Here is a 26,298-nt window from a genome sequence, read left to right as displayed (position 1 = left end):
CTATTATACAGGTTAGATATATTATCCTCTATTTTACAGATGAGAAATGAGGCAACTGAGCTTCAGAGATGTTCAAATTACTTGCTCAAGACATATAACCAATGCAAGACCCTAGATCTCTTTTACTCAAAACTTTGCTTTTTCCACTGTACTACTACACTGCTTACTACTTGTTGGTAAATCAGGTCCTCTGTCCCCTTGTATTGTGGTGTGCCTTTCAAAGGAGAGGGGATTGGTGGCTGGTGAGTCTGACTAGAGCATGTGGATAACCAGCTCACTTACATGAAGCCATCTCCATTGTGGGGACCTGCATGGTCATGACAAATTGCAATTTACATAGTAATCGCTTGTGTTATACAGATTTGGTTGGAGAAGGTCATCTTTTGAAGCCAAAGTTCTGGTAACTTGTTGGATGAATCACAGTGGGTCCCGTGATACCTCTTACTGTTTTAATTTTATATTATTTGCTAAGTGGGAAGAAAATTATACTGGCCTTAAATTCTTCATAAGTAATTTCAAAGGGTTTTGAACCTGCATTTTTAATATAAAAATAAGATATCATTATTGTCCAATAATGGACATCTTGTTGATGACTGAGAAAAGTAATCTCTTCTCAGCATGGTCAGTCATCAGTAAGGAGTCAATGACACATTACAAATCATGACACATTATAATACAGGAAGGAGAGCTCTAAGCTCATCAATCCCATTTCCTATTCCTGAGCACACAGGAACATTTTATTTCCTCCTTGCTAGGTTGGGGTCATGTGACAGGGTTCTGGCCAAAAACTTGGGACAGAAGAATATAAACTACTTCTAGTCCTGCCCCTAAAAACATCTTAAATGGTATTCCGGCTTCACTTCCCCTTCTACAGTGTTCAGTTGCCACTGGTTTAAGATTCTAATATCACAGAGTGGAAGGAGTTTGGGTTCCTGAATCATTACTTGGAAGAAAACCTCCAAAGAGAACTACCAGAGTTGCATTCACAGTGGCATGAGGGAGAAATGAAGTACTGTGTAGACCACTGAGATTGTCGTTATAGTAACAGGGATTTATGGCTGTAATACAGAAACTGGTACCAGAAGTGGGGTGTTGACATAACCAAATCATATTCCTTGACTGTCATACTATGTTAAATATATATTTTTGGTTTAGTAGTTCAGTGTCAGGCAGAAAGGCAACTAATACCAGAAAATGGAAGATAGAACTTCAGGTTATGCTGTGACAAATCATATAACTATTGCCTGCTATTAATTGGAAGGCAGCCACATGCACAGTTTATACCTTTAGGGGAAATGGTTAAAAACACAGAATTTCAGCAGTGTTTTTAGTATCACAAGAAATCTAGATGTGTATTGAAAGAAAGAGGTGACTCAGGAAAGCATCATGAGTTTGCAAGCAGAAATAGAATACAGAATACAGAAATTTGGGCTGTACTATTGGAAGAAATAAATTTATTTTAGACTCACTCAGTAAGACATGGTACCAAAAAGGGCTTTAAGTGACAAATATCTAGTAAGAGTTCTCAATTGAATGGAATTTTTTGAGACAAAAATCAAATCAATAGATGGTCTTCCCATCTATTCTTTCTGAGAGCCTCAATATCTTTAGGTAATTATGCTGAGAGAAAGAAAGGCATGGATGAGAAGGGGCAAAGAAAAAAGGTAGATTTAGTAGCAATGTCTAGAAAACAACTGGGTGTGGCTGCTGGCACCTGGACCTGACTGGAAGCAGATATATCCTGTGCCTTCCAAGTTTTTGAGGACTGCATTACCAAAGAACCCAAGGGCCTAGACCTAAAAATTCCTTCTTTGTTCAAGGCTTAAATAATTCTTGAGTTCCCAACCCATTCCAGACTGAGCAGAAGTCAAGCTTTTAGAGTGGCACTGTTCCTAATGAAGGGTGTTCTTCCACACTTCATGCGTGGCCAAGGAGAAGAACAAAAGAAGGGAGTCCTTTCTAGAGCAAACTCTACACACATCCTCCATGTCCAGAGGATATGGACTTCACAGTGCTGACCCAGAAGGGTTTTAGCTTGGCTATGGCCCATAATGCTGCACACCATCCATTCTTTCCCTTTTCAATTGGATTATTTGTTGTTCTTTTCTATCATTATAAATGGGTTGTGATGGTGGGGAAGTTGAGAAACAGATAACTTGTCTTTTTAATATGTAGTACTATATAGTACTAGAGGTACTATATCAGACTGATGGTGAAGATGGTGCATCACTCAAGTATTCTGGACATGATGTAAAGGTGGTGACTGGATGGAACCTTGACCTGTGAGGTGAGTGAAAGGAAGAGTATAATGGATATTAGATGTCCAGAAGAGCAGACTATGGCAAAAGTCTTTCAGTGTTCACCACTTTGGTTTTTTATTGGGTATAAGGAAGGTTACATCTCCCAGGCTGCCTTGAAATTAGATGGGCCATGTGATCCTGAGCTTTGCCCAGTTGTATATGGGCAGATGATGTTATTTTGAGGCCACCTATATTAAAACCTGGTATGTCTTGTTTTTCTTTCATCTGAAGAGCTGGAAGCGAAGGACTCCAAGATGGAAAAAAACACACAATGGAAGGAGTCCAACCTACACCAGATGTTCGTGAGTAAGTAATAGCCTTGTACTGGGTTCTAGTAGTCATATTTGGAAACTGTATTTTATAGCAGCCTACACTGATTACCTTAGCTAATATACTAAAAGCTGGAAGAGCTCTTCATTTCTCTTGAAAGGAGTGAAATTATCCTCCTACCACATCATCGACATCACCATCATCATCATTGTTCAAAAATACTTTTTGAGTATCTTTAACTTGTCAGGCACCGCAACAGAGGCTGGAAAGCAAAGAGAAATGAAACATTGTTCCTGGTCTTATCCGTAATCTGGTGCAGGAACATACAGATAAACAGATAATGACATCAAGAATTATATCCTAAGTGTAACACCATTAACATATGATATAGTTCCTTCTGTGTGGAGGTGGGGTGGGGCAGTGCGAGGTACAGACCTCATAGAAGTTACATACATATCAGATTCTAAGGGATGGAGAGGGATTTTCTAGGCAAATAGGTCAGGTGGAAGGCATTCTAAGTAGAAGTAACTATTGGTGTGAAGGCCTGCAGATGTGCAAGGAAGTCTTGCTTGCTTGCAAGCAAGTCAGGAAAATGAAATTGATGTCTACACTTGGAGGCAGAAAACATTCATCATTCTCATCATCATCATCAAATGTATCATTTTACCATCAAAATTATTTATTAATTTCCATACAGAGTGACCACATGGATTTGATTCTGTTCTTCAGAGTATCTTAGGCCAAGGGAGTGTAGGTAGAGTTGCCCTATAGTATGCTCTATTATTTACTTGCCATGTAATAATGGCCAAGTCACTTAACTTTTCTAGATCTTACTTGTACTGTTGTACCAGAGAACTCATATTTGTCCTTTCTGACTTGTGGAATTGTTATGCAAATCTGGTAAATAAAATATGAGAAACCTGATTTGAAAAAACATATCAATACCATAATATATGCATATATATATATGTATATATATTTATTTATTTAACAGAGAGCGAGAACAAGCAGGGGGAGTGGCAGGCAGAGGGAAAGAGAGAAGCAGACTCCCTACTGAGCAGGGAGCTTGACGCGGGGCTCAATCCCAGGACTCCAGGATCATGACCTGATCTGGAGGCAGACCTCTAACTGACTGAGCCACCCAGGTGCTCTATATGTATATATGTTTAAAAGACAGTTAATGAAGGAGGGTTGGGTGGTATGGGCCATGGTCCATAGCAATTTCTATTGCCATCACATTAAAGGACCCATTTTACTTCTGTCTGGTGGCCATTGACTGGTATCCTCAACAGACCCTACCTATTGGCGCAACTGCGGTACACCGGGAGGGAGAGCCTCTCTCCCGGCGGGGGGGGGGGGGGGAGGGGGGGTGAGGGCACACTGACATAGAGAGGTCCGTGTGGCAGTCCAGACCAGGTGGAGATGTTTGTTCAGTATGCACGAAGGCAGTACTGCCGGAGCAGGAATAGGGATCAAAGTTTAAGAAGGAAATAAACATTTTAGTCAGAGGGTGGCTGCTTTGGAGGGTGAGTGGGTAAGGCTTGAGAAAGGAAAAACAAACAACCTGACCTGAGGCCCAGTCAGGATGTGAAACATAAGCGAATAAGGACAAGGGGTTCAGAACTAAGGTTTCAAACAGTGAAGGCATTGGCGGACCACCTATAATAGCTGTCCCTTTTCTATGGCCTGGATAGCACATTTTTTGCATCGCACCTGTCTCTGTGGCAGGATAGCACATTTTCGTTTGTACATAATCATCTGGGACGTGACAGAGTTACGAACCTCGATCCTTACACTGAGAGCTCCAAGTGAAATAAACACTTGGTCAGTTGCTTTCTGCCATCTGCCTTCCTCCCCATTTCTACCTGTGGAACACACTTTAAAGCTTCAGCTTGGCAGTGACTCTCCATCTACTAAGGAGGCCGTGCAGCAGGCATGGGGATGCCATCAGCCCCCTTGATTGGAAAGAAATGCCTCAAATACCCCATTTTCTCCCAGTGGTCCATCACAGAGCTGTGCTGCATGGAGTTCTCTAAAACCTTCTTAAGCCTATAGAGATTATTCTAATCTATAACCTTGCAAGGACACAAGTCCCACGTAGGCAGCCACTTTGTAAAGTAGTACTTCCATGTCTTTGAGATCCTAAACCTGCTTCATGGAAACGTGAATGCATCTGTCTAGTGTTTTGTTTTATAATTACACTAGACATTTATTTAAAGTAATACAGTGGTGCCTGAGTAGCTCAGTCAGTTAAGCATCTGCCTTCGGCTCAGGTCATGATCCCAGGACCCTTGGATCGAGCCTCACATGGGGCTCCCCACTCAGTGAGGAGTCTGTTTCCCCCTCTGCCTCTCCTCTTTGCTCATGCTCTCTCTCTCTCTCAAGTAAAATTAGAAAGAGTCTTTTAAAGTAATCCATTTGCAGCTCAAATAGTTCTAAATTGTACATTTCAAATTTACCCAACCTTTTAAACATATTTTAGGGCAGCTGCAACCACAGATTTCAATTCTGTGATTATTTCTTTGCCCATTCTTCTCTCTCCTTTCTTTCATGAATGACTTCTTTCAGATATTTCTTCTTCTTTCAGATAATTCTACTTTTTTTAAAAAAATTTTATTTATTTATTTATGATAGTCACACACAGAGAGAGAGAGAGAGAGGCAGAGACACAGGCAGAGGGAGAAGCAGGCTCCATGCACCAGGAGCCCGACGTGGGACTCGATCCCGGGTCTCCAGGATCGCGCCCTGGGCCAAAGGCAGGCGCCAAACCGCTGCACCACCCAGGGATCCCCTAATTCTACTTTTCAAAATAGAATTTATCCTTCTCATATTTTGTCCACTGCTGTTAAAGAGCAGATCTGCTGCTTCATGGTCAGGTCCAGTGCTCTCTTAATGTGAAACATCCTGTCGTTATAAAGGTTCTCAGGAAGGCTTCGTGCAGTCTCTTTCACATCATCATTCTCATATACTGTATCATCTCGCATTAACCCCAGTTTATGGAACCCTGCAGCATTGTAATAGCATTTTCAAATACGCTCTAGCCATCGGCTTGATGCTGCAACAGCAGGCCTGCTCACCATTTTGACCTGAGGCTGCAGCATTGAATGCTTCTAGTATTTTGAGATTGAGTAAACCATTTCATTTTTATCTATTGAGATCTTAAAGATTGTGGCTGAGGTCTAGAGCTTTGTCTTTGTAATCTAGGCCTATATGACATTATCTAACAAAAAGTCACTAGCAATGCATCTGAGAAGCTTGTGCCAAACACAACCCAGCCTAGGGACTTGGGTGACGTTGTGTCCCATCCAACCCATCGATAAATCCTTGAAGCTCTAACCCTACCCTCCTCCTCCCCCCACTTTACAATGCCCTCTCTTTTACTTTGCATTGGAATTAATGGTATAAAGAGCTACCTCCTCATCTGAGTAATGCTAATTCACCTCCATCCCTGGTCATTTGCTACCTATTAGAAATATCCTGACAGCCTGCATCTCATTACCATCGCACCAGGTCTGGCTCCCAAGAATAACCTTCTAAGGAGGATGAAATGTACGCCAGTGGCATCTAATACCAGGGCATTCACATTCATATTTTTAGCAGCATATATCACTGAGCCCAACCTTTAGTGTACTCTATGTACTTTTAATAATCTCCATAAAAGCCTGATTTCCAATCCCTAGGCTCAAGCTGACAGTGTAAATAAAATCACCCAAATCCACAGGGTAAGAGAAATGAAAATGACAAGGATTAAAATTTGGTCAAACCTCTTTCTTTTTAAAAATTCTGCTTCCCTTCCAATTGGATCACGACCCTCTGTGTGCTCAGCTTAAGACCAGACGGTATGCTTTCACTTTTATTCCTCTCTGCAGCAGGCTTACAGTATTTAGTGAGAGTCTGTAAAGAATGTGTGCTGGGTAGAGAGTTAATACCATAATCCCCTATCGTTGGGGTCAAATGCTGAATAGAGCAAAAGAATTAGAAAACATGTTACATACAATGGCAGGAAAAAATGCATCAGCACGCTGTTCTGTGAACGCGAGCATCCATCACCCGCAAGTAATGGCCACGAGGTAACAGTGCGTGAGAGATGCGGGCTTGGAGTCTACTTGTGCACAGAAGCCGGTTGGAGACTTGAGTGCAAGTCTTAATCCCCGTATACTCTGGGAGATGTTGGTCACCAGTTTGAATTGCTTCTTTCCAAGTACCTGCTTGGATTCAGTTCCTAAGTAACACATTTAGCCGCTAAATTGTTTCTCAGAGCCCAACCTTCAGCTATCTCTTTTCACTCTCCAGCAGTGGGTATGAATATTGTTCTCAAAGTGCTGTAATACATCTGTCTCCGGAGGATTCTCTCAACGAACAAGTAGAAATTTGAGGCACCGCAGGCAAAAAGAGTTGAACAGCCACCTTCCATTGTATCTTGGGAAAGTCAACCGAACTCCCCCGGAGTAAGATTACAAGCAAATAAATAACTTTGTCTGGAAGTTCTACACAGAGAAGTGTGTGTGTATGTGTGTGTGTTTGTGTGTAAATGGTTTAACCAAAAAGTGACAAGTTGACTTTATTTTGAATAACACCTTTTGAAGTAGTCACTATTATAGATCAGCGTTTTACAATTTTTGTTTATTTGTACACTTATGTATAGTTAAATTTTGGAGGCATCAAGTTCTATAGTTTTGACAAATGGCAGAGTTGTGGAAGCATCACCACAATCAAGATACCACATGGTTCCATCACCCTCAATGATCCCTTGTGCTGTTTCTTTGCAGTCAAACCTTTCACCCCCAACCCTACAAATCTTAAATCCTTATATATAATTTTACATATGTATAGCTTGTGCAATACCCAGAATGATGCCCTGAAATCATGTTTTTGTACATTTGTTTGTGATAAAATAACCCAAAACAGCATCATCTGCACATTGTAAACAAGGTCTTGTCTTTTCTTTTCTTTTTTCTTTTCTTTTCTTTTCTTTTCTTTTCTTTTCTTTTCTTTTTTTTCTTTTCCTTTTTCTTTTTCTTTTTTTCTTTCTTTCTTTCTTTCTTTCTTTCTTTCTTTCTTTCTTTCTTTCTTTCTTTCTTTCTTTCTTTCTTTCTTTCTTTCTTTCTTTCTTTCTTTCTTTCTTTCTTTCTTTCTTTCTTTCTTTCTCTTTTATATATACATCAATAACTAGAGAGCCAATGTTCTCTGGTCCGAAAAGGCTTACTTATTGCTCAACAAGTTCAGTGAGTACAGGGACAGTAATCTCACTATTGTGTCAGTATGAACAAAGGTGCTTATTAAATGTATATTGAATTGGTTTTTAAACCATGGATTGAGTAATGATTTTTACTTAAAGTTTTAAAAGCTCATAACAACTGTAACTAGAAATGTGACGTTCATAGTGTTGTAATTGTACCTTAGAGACAGCCAAGAAGGAGAAGTGAGGTATAAGGAAGGGGGGAAAGATAGTGCGTGTTTGTGCATGTGTCTACATGTATGTGAGATGACATCATACATTTGCTAGCTCATTAATGATAAAAATCGTTTTGTTTTGCACATAACCAATGCTGTATATGTATATGACTCAGTGATTAAAAGCTAATGACCTTAGGAAAAAACTGATAGAAACATTATTCACTAGGGTTTTGAGTTATATTTGTGATTTTTAATCTTTGTTTACTTAAATAAGACACCAGGATTTATATGAAAATACTGAGCAAGATTGGGTTCTAACTAGGAAGTATAAGACATGTTATGAGTAACTCAGCATATCTGCTGAGCATATCAGCATACAGCATATCTTTCCTGGAGGGGCATATTGATGAAATTACTAAAGACATCTTATTTCAAGCAAATAAGTCATTATTGTTTAAAACAGAAAGATTAACGTGTCCTTAATTTTATGCATTATCTTATCAATCTTTCTATTAGCCCAAAATCAGCTTTATTGGCTATTCCTCCTCCACTTGACATTCCTTTCCCCATACTTCACCCCCATACTTCACTCGTTTTCATCGAGAAATCATTTATACCCAGAATTAGATACTCTCAATCTACATCTCCAACCCAGGTTTTCCTCCTGAGTTACAGACACATATTTCCAACTTTCTACTTGATATTTCTCCCTGGATATTCCACAACTTAAATTGTCCAAAATGGAGCTAAATATCAGTCAAACCAAATGGTTCCTCCCCCATAGAATTTTCCATATGCTTCCATTAGCTCTTATCTCACTTCCTGTTTCTTTCACTGGACTGAAGGCAATGAACGTGTGTCTTTTCCCTAGTGCCTGGCACAGTGCCTGGCATCTGGTAGGCATTTATAAATATTTGTGGAAGGAATGAGCGCACATGACACTCATATGCATATAAATAGGGATTTATTTCCACCCTAAACCCCAATGTTTATGAATGGTTTTTAAATGGATGAGTAGCTCTGATATACATATAGATATAAGCATTTGTTCTCACATCAACCACCAACTACCATATCTACATAAGTCTGGAGATCAAATAATGTCTGTTTTATGCAGCAGAGGAAATAATTAGCACATTTCAGGTTTTTTCTACTTTTTCTCATTGGAATCATGTTCTTTTTATTTTTTTTTAAGATTTATTTATTTATTCATGATAGATATAGAGAGAGAAAGAAAGAGGCAGAGACACAGGAGGAGGGAGAAGTAGGCTCCATGCCGGGAGCCTGACGTGGGACTCAATCCTGGGACTCCAGGATCGTGCCCTGGGCCAAAGGCAGGCGCCAAACTGCTGAGCCACCCAGGGATCCCAATCATGTTCTTTTTAAATTCAATATTATAACATAAGCATTTTTTATGTGTCTTAGAAAGTTTTACATATTATTTTCTCTGATTGAATAATAGTGCCTTGGAGAGAAGTTCCTCCTGCTTTCTCCAAAAGATTAGTTTGAAGCATCATGATGACCTCCTGTGGAACCTATTCCTGTTCAACAGTCTCTACTCTCCATCAGTGATTCTCAAAGTGTGGTCCCTGGACCAGCAGTATCAGTAGCATTAGGAACTTGTTAGAGTTGAAAGTACTTGGGCTCCATCCCACACCTTCTGAATCAGAATCTCAGGCATGGAGCCCAACAATCTGCTTTAACAAGCTCTCCAGGTGATTTCAATGTACAAAAAAAGTTTAAGGACTGCTGTCCTACACTTTCCAGTGAAGGAACCCTGAACTTTTTTTTTCCCACCCATCTCCCCCTATTCAGTTATGTCCTTTATTAATTTCATATTTAAAAAAGGCTTCTATGATTGATAATGAGTCTTTAGAACAGGGCCAGGCTTCTTTTGCCTAAAATGTAATTATAAATGTGGTGTAAGGCAATTTTTTTAACAGTTTTAGCAACAGAAATTTTCTTCAGAGGAAATACTATACAGAATCCCTGTGTGTGCACATGTCAGATAAATAGGAATTATTGTGGTTGAATATGGTTGAAGGGGTGGGGGAAATAGTCCATCCACTTCACCTGGCTTCTGCCCACCCAAGCCTTTCCCCCATGACACCTCCAGGGAACAGAACTTGAAAATCACAGAGGCAGTGGAAAAGCAACAAGATGAGGAGTCAGGAGACCTGGGCTCTAACTTATTTCTTTGGGCAATTGATTTTTCATCTCTGAGCCACATTTGCATCATCTGAACATGACGGGTAATCTGTAATTCTTCATCTAGTTGGAAGTTTGTTTTTTATTTTTCATTGTTTAGCTTCTGATAGAAAGAGACCTGGACTGTCTTGAAAGTTCTCCCTTCCTTGGAAACACAGGAATAAATGTTGGCTTTGCCATTTGCTAGTCTTCTGTCTTCTACTTCAGTATTGACTTCCAGGCATTAATGAATAAACAGGGCCAGGCTGCCACCATTAGGAGTGCCAATAAAGAGAAGAAAATCTTCCACCAGAGTCACATTAACATTGAACAGATTTTCAACCCCAGCATTTGACGGGGGATGTGGGCCGATGATAAGGGCATATGTGAGGAATTTAGAGAAAAGCAAAACATAGTTGCATGAGCATTTTCCTCCGCCTCCCCTCCACCTTCTCTTTTGTTCCTCCCCTCTCTTCTTGCTTCTTCCCTTCTTTCCTCTCTTCCATGGAGACCTTGCAAAGTACTGTCCTACAGTCACTCTCCCCACATCGCATAAACCAACTCTCTGCATGTCCTTGTTACTCCCAAGGCCAACATTTACAAGGGTAGCAAAACATCTAGGTGTACTCAAGTATCACAAGTGTTACATTCATGCTCCCTGTTGAAGGGATCTCTCTATTGCCATCTTTTTCTTTTTCTTTTTCTTTTTTTTTAAGATTCATTCATTCATTCATTCATTCATTCATGAGAGACACACAGAGAGAGGCAGAGACATAGGCAGAAGGAGAAGCAGACTTGATCCCAGAACCCTAGATTATGACCTGAGCAAAAGGCAGATGCTCTGCCTGAGAGCATCTCTGAGCTCTCACTCAGAGCATCACTGAGCCACCCAGGCACCCCTCTTTGCCGTCTTCTTTCTCTCTGAACTTCTCTTGCTCCATTCACGCTTCCATCTCTTTCTCCTTTCAGTTCCCCTGACTCTGCCTGAGTCAGTGAGAAGTGAAGCCACTTCTTAGAGACAGCTCTGAGCTTCCTGGTGGCTATCAGAGTCAGGGTGAGAGGTGAGCCTGGGTCAGACTGTGCTATCATTGCTATAGACTGAAATGTTTGAGTCCCTTCAAAATTCATATGTCAAAACCTAATGCCCTGTGTGTTGGTGTTTAGGGGTGGAGCATTTGGGGAGTGATTTGTCAGGAGAGCAGAGCCCTCGTGAATGGCATCAGTGACCTTCTCAGGGACCCCAGACAGAACCCTCATCCCTCCTGCCATGGGAAGATGCAGTGTGAGAAGTCCGCCATCTCTGAACCAGTAAGTGGGTCCTCACCAGACACCAAATCTGCCAGTGCCTTGGTCTTGGACTCCCACCTCCAGAGCTGTGAAAACCAAATCTCTGTTGCTTTGATGCCACCCAGTCTGTGGGATTGTGTAGCCAGGACAGACTAAAATACCTGTCCCATTGTAAAGTAGGATTTTCATGTGTGTGGAAGGGAGGTGGTGATGGGAGAGCAGGGGAGACCTGAAGGGGCAGGGTGGGCATGGTCTTATACTCTTGAAATTTTACTCCCATAGTCTCTTCCTTTTTAAAAAAAGAAATTTATTTATTTATTCATGAGAGAGACAGAGAGAGGTAGAGACCTAGACAGAGAGAGAAGCAGGCTCCCTGCAGGGAGCCCAATGTGGGACTCGATCCCAGGACCCCGGGATCATGACCTGAGCCAAAGGCAGACACTCAATCACTGAGCCACCCAGGGCTGTTTCCACAAAGTGTCCTATGACACCTCTGGAAAGAAAGCCATTGTGGCCTCTGCTCAGCAAATGGTGAGGGGCTCATCTTCTGAGATGCAGAGAACCTTGCTCCATCCGTCATTCCCTGGTGTGTCAGAGGTTTTGACAGAAATACCAGACGCACTTTAATTGAATTTGTGAACCAAAAATGGCCTGACAGGGAAAGCATATTGATAAAATCTATGTTACAGCTTACATTTTACATTCGACTGTACTACTTAGGCACATACACTTAATTTTTAAATGGGATTTAAAAAATGGGACCTACATGTCTGGGCTTTTGCTTGTGTTTATCATACGGAAACTAAAGTACTAAACTGCTTGGTATGGACAGCTGGCAGCCTTATCCACCCCCTTTCCCTCTCTCTCCTATATTTTTAGCTCCTCACCCTCCAAGCTTAGTCTCCTTTTTTTTTTCTTTCTGCATGTCAATGGGTACAAATCTCACCTCATCCATTCTTTGCCCTTGTGCTTCTTGTTATTTCCTGGTCTACTTCTTTCCTCTCAGTCAGATAAGAGTTAATACTTGGGGTTCACAGTGGTGCTCCTGCTGTCTTGCTCACAAGCACGTATGAATCCCCAAGCTTCCCTTACCCCCCACACCCACTCTGCTGAAACTGCTCTTGCTGGGTCACCCACCTGCAGTCAGGATGACCTTTGGCCTCCTTAAGAAAAATTGATTTCCTTCTTGAGTCCCTTCCTTCAGAGCCCATGGCCCTACTCTCTTCAGAGTTTTCTTCAGAGCTCATTCATTCCTACTCCCTGGCCTTTGCATGCCAGTGCTCCCTGCAGTACTACTGTCTGCTGTCCACTGCCTTTCTCTGCTCTTTACTTATCCTGGGCAAAACCATCCACGCCCAGGGATTCAGCCCTCACCTACGTGCTGACACCTTCCAGACCTATATGTGCAGCCCAGGTCTGCCTTTCTTGGGCTCCAGACATATTTATTTTAGAATGTCTCCAATTAATAGGTACATCAAACTTGGTCCTGTTAATGAAGTAAAATTATCACCATAAGTTTTAAACCGTGATCCTTTTGCTTGGTGACGGGCACCATCCAGATACAGAGACTCATCCTAGACTCAGCTGAAGCTATGTTCCATCAGTCAGACCCTCCTAACACTATATTTGATCATTTTCTCTGCTGTCTCCACCAGCTGCTATCACTCCCACCCAGGTTTTAGTTTAGACTGTGTCCACTTTTCATCTGGGCCAATGCATTCTGGGCATCCTGCCTTCAATTTCTCACACTTTGAAGTCACCTTCTATCAAATCTCTAGATGATCCTTCTAAAACAGTGTTGTCCAATATGGTAGCCTCTGGGCACATATAACTGTTTAATTAAAGTTAAGTAAAATTTAAAATCTAGTTCCTGGGGTGCCTGGGTGGCTCAGTCAGTTAAGCATCCAACTCTTGGTTTCGGCTCAGGTTGTGATCTCAGGGTGTGATCTCAGATCGAGCTCTGCATTGGGCTCCATGCTCAGTGGGATGTCTGCTTAAGTCCCCCTCTCCCTCTCCCTCTGCTCCTCCCACCTCCCTCTTCCCTCGAGTTCTCTCTCTCAATCTAAAAATAAGTAAATAAATCTTTGAAAAAATAAAATTTAGTTCCTCAGTTATGCTAGCCACATTTTAAGTACTTAATAATTAGCCCAAGTGGCTAATGGTTACCTATTAAGCAATACAGAGAGAGCATTTCCATCACTGCAAAAAGTTCAATTAGACAGTGCTGTTCTAGAATGTGATGTAACCATGTCTTATCCCTGCTTGCTTCCATGCTGATTCCCCACATACTTCATTTTTTTAAAGATTTTATTTATTCATGACAGACAGAGAGAGAGGCAGAGACACAGGCAGAGGGAGAAGCGGGCTCCATGCAGGGACCCTGGCGTGGGACTCGAACTTGAGTCTCCAGAATCACACCCCAGGCCGAAGGTGGCACTAAACCACTGGGCCACCGAGGCTGCGCCCCCACATACTTTAGATGAAACTCCAAACTCATTAGCTTGGCAGGTAGGCTCCTTCCTTTGGCCCAATCTCTCTCCTACTAAGGGAGCGATAGGCCCTCCCCTTGAACCTGTGCTTCACTCATGTCACCCCACTCCTCCCATCCTTATGCCTCTGTGCTTTGAATAATGCTGTTTCTGCCCCTTAGAAGGGCTGCCTTTTTCTGTTCCTTTAGAACTCCTGTATATTCTTCAAACTCAGCTCAAGCATCATTCCCACTGTGACGCTTTTCCTTGCCTTTCTGGGCAGAGTTTAGACTTGGCTTTCTGTAAATTTCCACTGGTAGCTTATGCTGCTATAACACTCATCACTAAAAAGAAAATTCTATTGATTCACCTTGATAGTCTAAATAATGCCCCCTGACTCCGACCTAACAGACAACCATGTCTGAATCTCCCAAACTTGTGAATATGTTGCCTTACATGACAAAAAGGGACTTTGCATGTGTGATTGAGTTAAGGACCTTGAGATGGGGGAGAGTATCATGGATTACCCCTCTGGGCCCAATAATTTAATCACAGAGGTCCTTCTGAGAGGGATGCAGGGATGTCGAAGTCTGAGATAGAAAAAGGATATGGGATGAGGGAAAGCAGAGTTTGCAGTGATGTGCTTTGAGTATGGAGGAAGGGGCCATAAGCCAACAAATGAAGGTAACCTTTGGAAGCTCTATGAGTCAAGAAAACAGATTCTTCCCCAGAGCCTCCAGAAGACACACAGCCCTGCTGACCCATTTTGGACTTCTGACTTCCAGAATATAATAGAATAACTTTGGGTTGTTTTCAACCAATAAGTTGGTAGCAGCAAGAGGAAACCAATATATTTACTCTTTCATCTATTCGTTGATGCATCTATACCACGTGTCATTTCATACAGATTTCCTAAGTGCCTGCCTTGTGCCAGACCTGGTATTATATGCTAAGAATACAATAATGAATAAGATCCAATTATTGTCGGAGGAGGTATGATGGGGCCCGGGAGAAAGCAGGAGTCCTGAAACTTGGAATTGTGAAGGGCTGCCGTCTGAAGTTGAGGCTGTTTTCTGCAGATGGCACAGGGCCATTGAAGGTCTTTGCCTTATTAGTTCATGATCAGATCTTTGGCTGCCGTGGTGTGGAAGTGAACTGATGCCGTAGCAAGAAGACACACCAGGCTGCTTGCAATAGCGAGGTGAGAAATGATGAAGGCCAGAACCATGGGAGGGCGGTAGCAAAGTGGGTCTGGCAGTATTTGGGTGCTATTTCAGAGGTAGAATTGATGGTATTTTGTAATCAATTAGATACTGTGCCTGAGGCAGAATCCAAGATGACTCTGCTCCAAGATGACTCTGAGAACGGGTGACTCTAAGCTCAGTGCCTGGCACACAGTGGATAAGAAACAATTGTCTTGAATTGAATTGTGTGGCAAGAAGACAATGGAGTAGATCATCACTGGGAGAGAAGGATGATGCCAATGAATCTGAATAGTGGAGGAAAATAAATAGAAGAATAAGTGTGTGTGTGTGTGTGTGTGTGTGTGTGCGTGAGGCGCAGGGAAAAGGATGTGAAATATGTGCCCTGTTACCCTGTATGATTTTTACTGCTCAATTTAAGCTTTTGTTCTTTAAACTAGAACCATGTTTAGAGACAGAATTTAGAAAACTGTATACCCACCCTGAAGATGTCAGATTTCTCTCAATGCCAAGTTTAGCTACTGTTGTGATCTGAAATGGTTTGGGGCAGGGGAAGGAGAACAAGTAGTTTGGGTTGATTTTTGGTGCATTTGCTGTAGCATTCTGGAATGAGGGCAATGTCTCTGTTTCCTTCCCTTACCCATTCCCCTTTGCTATGGGCAAGCCTCGTGTCTACACCCAGAAGCGGAATGTGCTCTGGCCCTGTGTGGGGTTATTTGCACCCTACCCTCGCCCAAGACCGCCTGCAGTGACCACATGGTGGTGAATGTTCACTATATTGAAAGGGCATTTGTGATTTCTGCTCCTCCAAGTGGCATCCTGGTTCCACCACCCTGATGGGAGGATATATACAATTATTTAGCAAAGACCCTGAAGCCCTTGTTTCCCATCAGCCTGGCTCTGTGGCATATTGACTGTGTCCCCAAACAGTCAAGTAAGGCCCTTGGTGGGTGGGCCAATCTCTTCTTAGATTTGTGTTCACATAGAATATTATTCTAAGAGATATTAATTGTGACTCTGTAGACTGAGGAAAGGGGAAGAGACCTATGGTCTAATTAGTTTGGAAGATTCTGGGTTTAACAAATGTACTTAAGTCTGGAGAACTTCCCAGAGTCTTTACTTTACAAATATACTCTGTAAATGTCTAAGAATGAGGTAAAGATGTTCCTTAATGTATTTGACTCCAGAGCACTAAAAACATTATGTGACAAAGCATTCCACGCAACAGAGTTTAGAAAGTGTTGTCCTACTGAAGCAGTGGATGTCCATGATGTTCTTGTATGCCAGGCACACTCGGCAGGAGGCCACAATGATGACAGTTAGCTATTATCCAACTTCACAAAGTCTCCAATGGGCTTGAATCACTAAAGATAGACTGAAATGGTAATTGGACCAATCTTTTTGTTCTGACACTTTTGGTTTGGATTTGAACTCACTTTGCTGATGAGCCAGGATACAGTTATAAATCAGAGCCACTACTATCATCATTCCATAGCCTTTTAAAAAAAAGATTTATTTATTTATTTGAGAGAGAGAGAGAGAGAGAGAGAGAGAGCAAGCAGGGGGAAGGGCAGAGGGAGAGGGAGAGGGAGAGTGAGAATCCTCAAGTAGACTCCCTGCTGAGCTCAGGGCTCGATCCCAGGACCCTGAGATCATGACCTGAGCTGAAACCAAGAGTTATATGCATACCCACGTGACTAAGCCATGCAGACACTCCTCATCATTCCATATCTTTTCACACTTCTCATTTCCTTCCCCTACCCCCCAAAGCTCTTCTTATAATAAAACAATCCATGCTGGTTTCCTTCCTAAAGATTGTTTTAAAAATACCTTGGAAACACTAGGTAATTTACTTTGGATATTAGAGCACAGTACAATAGTATCTTGTTATTTATGTTCTGCTTTTCTTAATCCCATGTGACTACAAATGCACAGTATTTTGCAGTTTTCAGAGATTTTTATCATCTAGTATTTCATTTGATCCTTAAAACAACTTTATAAGGAAGAGATGATGAAATCACATTGCCTTAGTCTGTTTGGGCTATACTATAACAAAACACCACAGAATGGACGGCTCATAAACAGCAGAAGTTTATCGCTCACTGTTCTGGAGACTAGAAGTCCAAGATCAGGATGCCAGCAGGGCAGGGGTTCTGGTGAGAGCTCTTTTCTAGACTGGAGATGGCTGACTATTTGCTTTGTCCCCAAACAGTGGAATAGGCTAGGGATCTCTCTGGAGCCCCCTATATAGGAACACTGATCCTATTTATGAGAGTTCTACCCTCCTGACCTTATCACCTCCCAAAGGCCCTACCTCCTAACACCACCACAGCAGGCATTAGGTTTCAACATATGAAATTTGGGAGGACACAAATATTCTGTTTATAGCACCCATTTTATATAGAAAAAGTGAAGCAAATCTATTTGGGTACTTAGCTTGTGCCAGGGATTGCGCTAAGTGTTTTACATATACGAACTCATTTAAAACTCTTATCAATTTTCTGTATTTAGGACATGTTGTGCTCATGTCAGAAATAAAGAAGGTGGTGGTAAGAGAGTAAAGAACTTCTCCAAGGTCACATCACTTATACCAGGAGGTCTGGTGTTTAAACATGTTTGTTTAGCCCCCAAATCCACTCTCTTTCCACTGTGCCATCCTGAAAGACGAAGCTGTGACCAAGGGCAGGGAAAGATTGCCCACATTCACACAGGGAGTTGGGGAAAGTGCTAATTCACTTGACTTTTAGTCCAAGGACCTCTCTTCTACATATTTTTGCCAGGTCACTGGAGGGCATTTTCAAGAATAAGTAATGACCTGTGAAATGTCACTGACAGCAGCAACAATAACAACCCAAAGACAGCAATGGGAAGGAGGGAGAATGCTGGGGCTCGCAGTCTCCTACCCGCCCCTGGACAGCCTCAGCATGGCCAAGTAGAACTGATCCTGCATTTCTGAGAAAAATGCCACCCAGACTTCCTCCTCTCGTGTCACATAGGTAAGGGGCTGGATAGCTGTGGTATAAATAAGGGGTTTGGGCTCTCCTCACCTATTCTTGTCATGACCAAAAAGTAAATAGAGCATATTCTACTCCCCACTCTCCCTCTCCAGGATTACCCACTGTTTCCACTCATCAGATGCCCGCAATTTGGGGACATTTAGTGGGTCCCTCCTTCCGGCAAATCCCCTTGCTGGTGTGGTAGGAGCAGTGGTAGAGGTGAGTGGGGCACATGTTCTCAGGGCCTGCAGTCTCGATGGAGAGGCTGGGTGTGAAAAGCACTACTGAAGAGGTACAGACTGCCAGGGAAGCAGGAGTTGAGGCCCTTCAGGGGATGAAGAGGTAGTTCTGGGCATTTAGCACATGGAATGTCCACCATAATCACTCAGAACAATTGCTGAGGGCGCCCTGCTTACATTTACCATGTACTGGGTTTGTGTGGGGGGGGGCAGGGATGTTGATTGTGTAGCCCCTGAAACACAACCACAGTAGGGCACATTTTTGTTGCCACCTTCCCCAACCCACAGCCCTCCGAAAGGTTTCCTTGAAACCCGGTTGGAACAAAAAAGGTAGTGCTGTTTCCATACCCTGCTTGCACCCCAAGAGCTCCTTGACCCACACACCACAGGAGACTGAGTTGTGGACCGAAAAAGAGAAGGAGACTGGTGTGTATGGTGTTTCTGAGTTCCTGCCCTCCTCCCCAGGGCCTGGGGGTATCCGTGTTCATCTTCTGCCTCTGTTTCCCAACTGTTCCTTTCCCCTAATGCGGTGGTGGGCAGGGTCTGAGCTTGGGCCCCGTGCAAGATCACTGCTGTTGGGAATGAGAGGGGGGAGACCCTTGTGCTTCCTTCCATGATCATTCAGGCCCTGTGGGCTGTGCAGAGATAGAGTGGTCCAAAGGGAAGTCTACTGGATGGAGCAAAAGCTAAGAGGAGCCAAGGTAGTGGAATCTGTCTCTACCTTTTTGGATTATTTTGTCATTCGTGTATTAGCGTCTTCACTATTGAAGGAGGATCTGTAGGTCAGGACTGACTTTGGCGATTAATGAAAACTCAGAGGATAATGAGGGAAATTAAAAAAAAAAGGGGGGGTTTAGGCTTCTCAAAGAAGAAAAGGCACTTTATAAATCCAAGGCAATTACCGTCTCTTGGGTGGGAAATTCCAATGGGCTCATCCACATTGGCCGCACTTGTGTGTGCCAGTGCCCAGCGATTCCCCCTCTTGCACATTTAGGCTTTCAGATCATTAGGCTGCGAGAAGCAAGCACTTCCCTTGAGGAAACACAGAGTCGCTACCCTCACCATTCTCCCAGCCTTGCCACTGAATCAGGGAATCTCTGAGAATCTCTGGAAGGGACTTCAAAAATCATTTAGTACAGCTGCCAGTGTATTCCCTCGATAAAGCAGACGAGTGGGAATAGAAAGTAAAAGTGCAGTTAATTCTCAATTATTTGGATGTAGATTCTCTGCAGGCATAGAGTGCAAAATTTGTGTCTTTGGAGATAGTGATCGGGTATCTTCTTATCTGTTCCTTTTCCAAGCTAAACAATCACAGATCATGTTAGTGGTCCTTAGAGGACTGATTTCAAACTTTGGGAATCACAGAAATTGAAGCTATCTTCATCTAACTAGGTTGGTGCTGCCTTCATTTTCATTCCAGAAACTTTTGGCTGTGCCCCATTCAGAGGGGATTGACTGCATTTGAAATGGGATGACAGAGGAATTACTCTCACTGAGATTACCCTTCAGCTCCATCCCAGAACTGAGAGACTCTGCTAACTGCTATTGCCATAATGACTAGCAATCACGGCACAATCACGGAAATGAATTAAATTATTAATTTCAATAGCACCCCATGGTGCATTTATAAATTCCACCATCTGGGGAACATAAATATGGAGGTCCACATTCTATACTTGGAGGCATGGTGCTCAGTGCCAAGGGCTGCATCTTTGAAGGCAGTAAAGATTTTTCAAGATACTATATGTGGAGCGGCAAGCTGTGCATTTGAGAGGAGGCTCTGTCCCTGGGTCTCTATTAGCTTTACCATTTATTTAAGGCTCTCTTCTCTCTTAATTTTTAACCAGTTCTTATCTTATAGACCCAGTGTGTAAAAATCCACAGGATGGGAAATAAAATAAACCTCAGAGCTGAACTATTTAGTTCCTCACCCCCTTTTCTCTTCATTGAATTTCCTTTTGTCCTCCCCCAAAGTCTCTTATTGACTAGCTTCAAATATGTAAATCTCTCTGCTAATAAGTTCTTCGTACTGAGACAGCTCTTCTTGGTTTTGAATGTTTTCAAAATCCATTTAAAGCTTTAAGATAATTGTTTCTGAAGCACAAGGGATAGAGGTCCTGGAGTGGTGTGTAACCTACTCCAATAAAAGAGATTTAACTTCCCTTCCTTATGTGGAACCATTTGACCAGATGTTGGGGTTCAGCAAGCCTTCCCTGTTTGCCATCTGTGACATCCCCAAGGGCTAGTGAGAGAGGGGCACTTCTAAAGAGCATATGTAAATGATTTCCATGGAGCCCTGCGGGGGCACGGTAGGCCACCTTCTTCCTACTATGGATTACCAACTCAAAGCCAAGAAACCTCCCATACCTCTGTCTCTATGTCACAATTTCCTAATATACACAACTGGATTTCTAAGTAATGAGTTCATGTAAGAAGCAGAAGAAGAATGTATAGCCTTCTATAGGATAAATAATTCTATGGCACCAGTGGTGGTGTGCAGCTCTTGATCTTTTAGCTCTCTGTGCATACAGGACTTTGAAATAATTTGGGAATCTCTAGCTGATAATGAAGAGGACTATTGAACAGTAGAGCTGCTCATTTCAGTGCTTCTACCTGGGCACATAGACCCAGATAGAGCTTAGTCCGTTCTGTAAATTAAGGTAGGCTTGTAGGCCAGTGATTTCCAGTCAAATCTGAGCGTTTCCCCCTGACCCCACGCTGCCACCACCAGTTGCTGATGTTCACTAGCTTTGATATGTGAGGTTATGTGAAAGTATTTTGGGACGGGATGTTTTTGCAACTGTCTTGTAGGTTGGTTCCCTTTAATTCCCTGTGGCATCACACATCAGGGTAGTTGGGGATATGGTGATCTGAAGCTTTGGGAATAGGTGGTTTGTGCCTAATTAGATTTTCATTTCTTCATTGTTTCAGATGCCATTCTCAAAACATAGCCAAATTAGCTTATTATTTGCCATTTACAACAAGAGAATAAACAGAACCGGCGATCACAGTGGATTTGCATAAAACTGCTGATCTTCATGACCAGGTCCTTGCCAATAGTTTCCCTTTCTGTCCCTGGATTGTAGACATTAACGTTCATCAAATTTGAGGAGCTAGATCTCTAGGGACTCCCATGTCCTGAGTTCATTAATGGCAACGAAGGACCCCAAATCAGTCATGTCTGCTGTTGAGCCCCAGGATCCCCCACCTCAGTAGAAGTGAGTAGACTGGGGTAATTACAGACGAAGTAGTGATATAAGGAGGAAATGTAGTGTGGTTGGAGTTAGTGGCCTGAGGAAAACAACATACATGGCCTCTGGAGTGTCTATTTGCTGTTATAAAGGGGAAGTGTTGAGGCAGAGACCTTCCCCTGATCTGTAAGAGTTTAGTAGCTGGGAAAAACTACACAAAGTTATCATTAAAAAAAAAAAAAAGACATAATAAACACCAAGACTCTTCAGCATCTTGCTCCCTGCGTCCAGCAATGGGAAGACAGTTGGCACTGTTTCTGAGGTGAAAATCTTGAACAGCCCTGCTTTGCTATCAGAGCCAATGCTGTTGAGCCTGGAGGAGCCAGTGTAACTTTGCTTTGAGCCTAAATTTGCTTCTGACTCAAACATCAGAGGAAACCTCTCTCACACAGAATTGAGAAGCTTTCTGTCTTAAGGTGAGCCTGTCACAGCTCTTAGTAACTGCAACTCTTCTTTTCTCTCTGGGTGTCAGAGTAGCTCACCCTAAACCACCAGAAGCTTTACATTAATGAGCTGAACTCCTCTGAGGCCCAGGTCAAGTGGCCTGCCCAAGGCCATGATGGAGGGCCCGTGTAGACTGCAGGCCCAGCAAGCATGGCTTCCTGCCAGACAATGCCTCTCCCCCACAGTCTCCTTGAATCTCGCTACCTGGATAGACACACCATCTGACACTGCCCCGCAGTGAATAAAGGAAAAGAAGAAACCAGTGTTTCTTTCTGAGATGAAAGCATATGGTGCCATCAAGGCGATCAAGGCGGGGAGGCGGGGAGAAGGAGGCCTGGGAAGATTCAAAAGTATGTTGGTTATATCTGTAAGGACAAGTTGTATAAGAGAGAAGAAAATGTTTTCTTGCTTCTTGGGAAATGTCTAAATAGCCCTTCACCCCAGGAAGGGAAAATAACTGCCTGAGTGAGGACCAGCTCTATTGACTGGCACTTCTTATTCAAAGGTAATTGCTTACCCACGTGACAACTTTCAGTTGAATTTTTCCTTATAATAAGATTTGATGGCCAATTTAATTGGTTTCTTGGGCTACAGGATAGGGAAGCTGTATAGCCCTATGAAAAATTATTTAGGGAAATCTAAAGAAAATTCAGACATTGATCCATTCTAAGAGGAAATTGACAATCATCAAAACAAGATCTTTGTAGGACTCACCTGGCTTCTCACACCACTCTTCTACTCATATGCTTCCTGAGTTTTTCATGAGGGAAGCATTATCAGATTTTGCTTCTTGCTTCTTTAGGGAGCTTTTCTGAGGAGGTCTGAAGAGGTACCATTCATTTGCAAGGGGGTGGAGTGAGGGTAGGGGAGGGAACCCTGGTTGCTCCAGGCCCTGCCCAGCTGCCCTGCAGGCTGAGTGCAGTATCTCCTGGCACACCTGTAACTCATTCATGGAACCTGGGTGTGTTGTAACACACCTATGAGGGAATGCTATTCTTCTCTACTTAGATGTGCTTATTGGGAGGCTCTGGAAGGAATAGTGGCCCTGCTTTACTCATACCTCTGAATGTCCAATGACAAGTTTGTCCCTGACACTGAAACTTTAGGGCTGTCTCCAAAGCTCCCAAGAAACTAATCATTGGAGTCTTCTTCTTTAGGGAAATTGAGTTGCGTGTGGATTTCTCAGGGACTTGCCTGGGTGATTCTATGTGGTCATTATTGGATATTATTGGGTATCACAGGACATTACTGGGAATCATTGGATAATCTATGTGATTATCGTGTGACTAGATCAGACCCACTCCTACCTCAAGGCCCTCTCTGGACCCTAATAGGGAAAGGGCTAATCTGCTTATGAAGAAGGATGGCACAATATGGAGCTGTCCAGAATCAGGTCTAGACCCTATGCTCCAGTTACCCACATGTTTTGTGTTTGTTTGGGTTTATGATGCTGGCTCCCTGACCCTTTCAGGTGAGGGGATGTACTCTAGGGAATGTACTCTCAGTCAGAGATTTGTGTGTATGCACTTTACTGGGGAGTAGTCTCAGAAACAACATACTACAAGGGACCAAAGGAAGACAGATTGGGTAAAGGGGCAAGTGGAACTGTGATACAGTTATAACAGAGGCTTGGCCAACTTCACAGTGAGCTCTAGAGCTGAGATGGCCTTTCAAAGTTGTCCCAAATGGAAGCATGTGTGCCAGGAATTTTTGTACTTCCTGATCCTGAGTGAGCTAGAGGAGTTCTCCAGAAGTTGGTCAGTATGGCAGCTCTTGACAATAGAGAGGGGCAGCTGCGGAAGGGTTGCATTTTAAGTGAGGTGGAGCCCTTCAGTTGAGGGAAATTTCCAGAGAGGAACTCAGCTGTGAACTCTCAGGAATCACCTCACAATAGCTGGTGGAATAAGTGTCTTGGTTCTTTAAAAGAGAGAGAGAGAGAGAGAGACTCCCGTGTGTGTGTGTGTGTGTGTGTGTGTGTGTGTGTGTGTGTATGTGGCTGGGTGGCACACCATGGCAAACACTAGAGCCACCCCTGAGCCACTCAGATACACTTCATTTGCCTAGTAAATTTGCCCATTCTGGGAATATCTCCTCTAGGATTTTGGATGGCCTCTTTGAGAAAATTTACAAGATTAAGATTAATGTGACCAATTACAGTTTCTACTATCATTGCTGGTCTTCAGACCACAACTGGCACTCATCATCTTTTTCCTCTACTACTGATTTCCTATTTTCCCTTAACATCTGTGCCTCTGCCCTCAGTTGGTACCTAAGTCTAGGTGGCTTACCTGATAGAATGATCTAGAATCTCATTTCTGAGGGATATGAACCCCTAGTCACCATGTCCTCATCAGACCATGACTTGCTGGCCTTATCTATTTGCCATCAAGATTAGGCAGGAGAGTACCAAAAAAGTTCTCCAGTGAATCAACTATGTTCCATGTGTTTTTTATTTTGTTTTTGTTTTGTCCATAATATAAGAGTCCACCTCATGATCAAGGTCAGTTATCCCTACCAGTATACATTTTCTTGCCTGCTTGTCCCTGGGTATAAGGATCCTGAAGTGACCAGTTGGCAGCTGTAGCCTTAAGCCTCAATGATATTTTTATTGTGTTCTTAATAAAAACATCCCCACTCTGGCAACCAGGACCTCTAGACCCATAGAGTTTAAAGCTGTGGGGATGGAAAATTCCGATTTCTCAAATGGGCCACTAGCAGTGATGGTGAGCAGGGCTATTTCTACTTCCATTTTTTGGTCTACAGTTCCATGAAGTCTCCCTATCAGGGTACAGCACCATATAACAGTTGTTGATTTAAGACGTATATCTCATCCTGGAGAATAGTGTCCTGTTTTTGCAGGTATCACCAAGCAAGCACTTCCATTGTGCCCTCAAAAAAACATTTCATTGCTTTTTTCACATCTACAGATTCTGTGTGTTGTGATATTTCATAGGACCACTGGATCTTTTGATTGTATACCCATGGCCACACCTCCTTTTCTATAAACTGGGTCCCCTAATCAGAGGTAACATTAAGTGAAATATTAAGTGGGTAGTAAGTGACATAATAAGCGTCATATTAAGTGGATGTCAGTAGATTAAACATCTGTGGTCCAGCTGGCCAAAGCCTTGCAAGCAATATAGGTGTTGGCTTCAGTCAAGAAGAAATGTTACCTAATCCAGGGTGAAAGGGATCCATTTTTATCAATTTACCACAAGTGGCTGGTTGGTCTTCATGAAGGATAATGCCATGTAAGGGGTTCAATGCTGGTCTTTGTGAATATCGAGTTGGACATTTGGCAGTGACAATTGCGTTAGCTTTCGAGAGTGGGAGCCCATACTTTAGAGCATATGCATGCTTTCTATTCCTGTCACAATGGCTGTCTCATTCGTGAATCCATCATACCAGGATTAGGGTGACTAGTGATAGTGGCTGGCTGATATCAGCTGGCCTAGTTATTATGTTCAGTTAATTATTTAGTTGGCTATTTATTCCATGATGTTTACTCTCTGATGGGCATTAACACACTATAAAAATATTTTCATATTTCATGCCCACTCCTATAGACTCATGTTTCTCAGATTTTCTTGTCTCTAATCTTCTAAACTCTTCATTTTAGATCTCCATCTATCCAAGTCATTCACCACTATTCATGAGTCTAGGTATATTCTACAGATGATATAGAAATTAGATGAATTTTCTTTTCATATATAATTTATGATCACACATACCACCTAAAGTTTTGCATTTTGGAAGGCCTTCCCCTTATTGCTGATGGCCACCAGTTAATGGAGTTGTATAGTTCATCAGGAGTACATTTTCAGATTGTACTTGCATACTAAGCCATCCATAAACCAAGTTTGTTTTTTTTCTCACTTCCATTAGGTGGTCATAAGGTGCCTCTCATGTGGTCATAGATGTGAGGTGAAGACAAATGCAACAATAGTGGATGACATGGATTTCTGGGGCACCTGCTTTTGCAGTTTGTACTGTCTGACTCTACTCATATCTGACCCTGAATATTCTACTTTCATCTTACAATTGATGGCTTTTGTGTCTGATCAAACTTTTATGACTTGGTGGATCTGATAAAACCTCAGATACCTCTGAGGGTACCTTTGGCTGCATGGTCACATGATGTCTTACGGTCAATGCTTCATCTCTACAGGGCCCAATAGCATGCAAGGAACTCTTTTTTGAATGGTGTCTAGTTCTTTGCTATAGATGGTATATCCTTGCTTCAGAAACTTAGGGTTC

General features: G+C 42.5%; 1 long non-coding RNA gene and 1 pseudogene across 5 annotated transcripts in view; one reads left to right on the top strand and one right to left on the bottom strand.

Annotated features, from left to right (window-relative positions):
- Positions 1–26,298, top strand: part of LOC119872500 — a 129,824-nt gene that overhangs the window by 84,216 nt on the left and 19,310 nt on the right. For 2 of the 5 annotated variants that reach the window (XR_005361952.1, XR_005361949.1), the window contains exons 5-7: positions 2,532–2,606; positions 17,892–18,107; positions 18,221–18,326. This is a non-coding gene — a long non-coding RNA (uncharacterized LOC119872500). The remainder of the gene's footprint in view (positions 1–2,531; positions 2,607–17,891; positions 18,108–18,220; positions 18,327–26,298) is intronic. The other 3 variants (XR_005361948.1, XR_005361951.1, XR_005361950.1) reach the window with 2 other exon arrangements.
- Positions 5,085–5,650, bottom strand: LOC100856097 (annotated as a pseudogene).

This window comes from Canis lupus, chromosome 7, assembly GCF_011100685.1.
Source record: "Canis lupus familiaris isolate Mischka breed German Shepherd chromosome 7, alternate assembly UU_Cfam_GSD_1.0, whole genome shotgun sequence".
In the NCBI taxonomy this organism is placed as follows: domain Eukaryota; kingdom Metazoa; phylum Chordata; class Mammalia; order Carnivora; family Canidae; genus Canis; species Canis lupus.
Note: the sequence above shows the minus strand (reverse complement) of the source record. Positions and strands in the feature narration are given on the sequence as shown.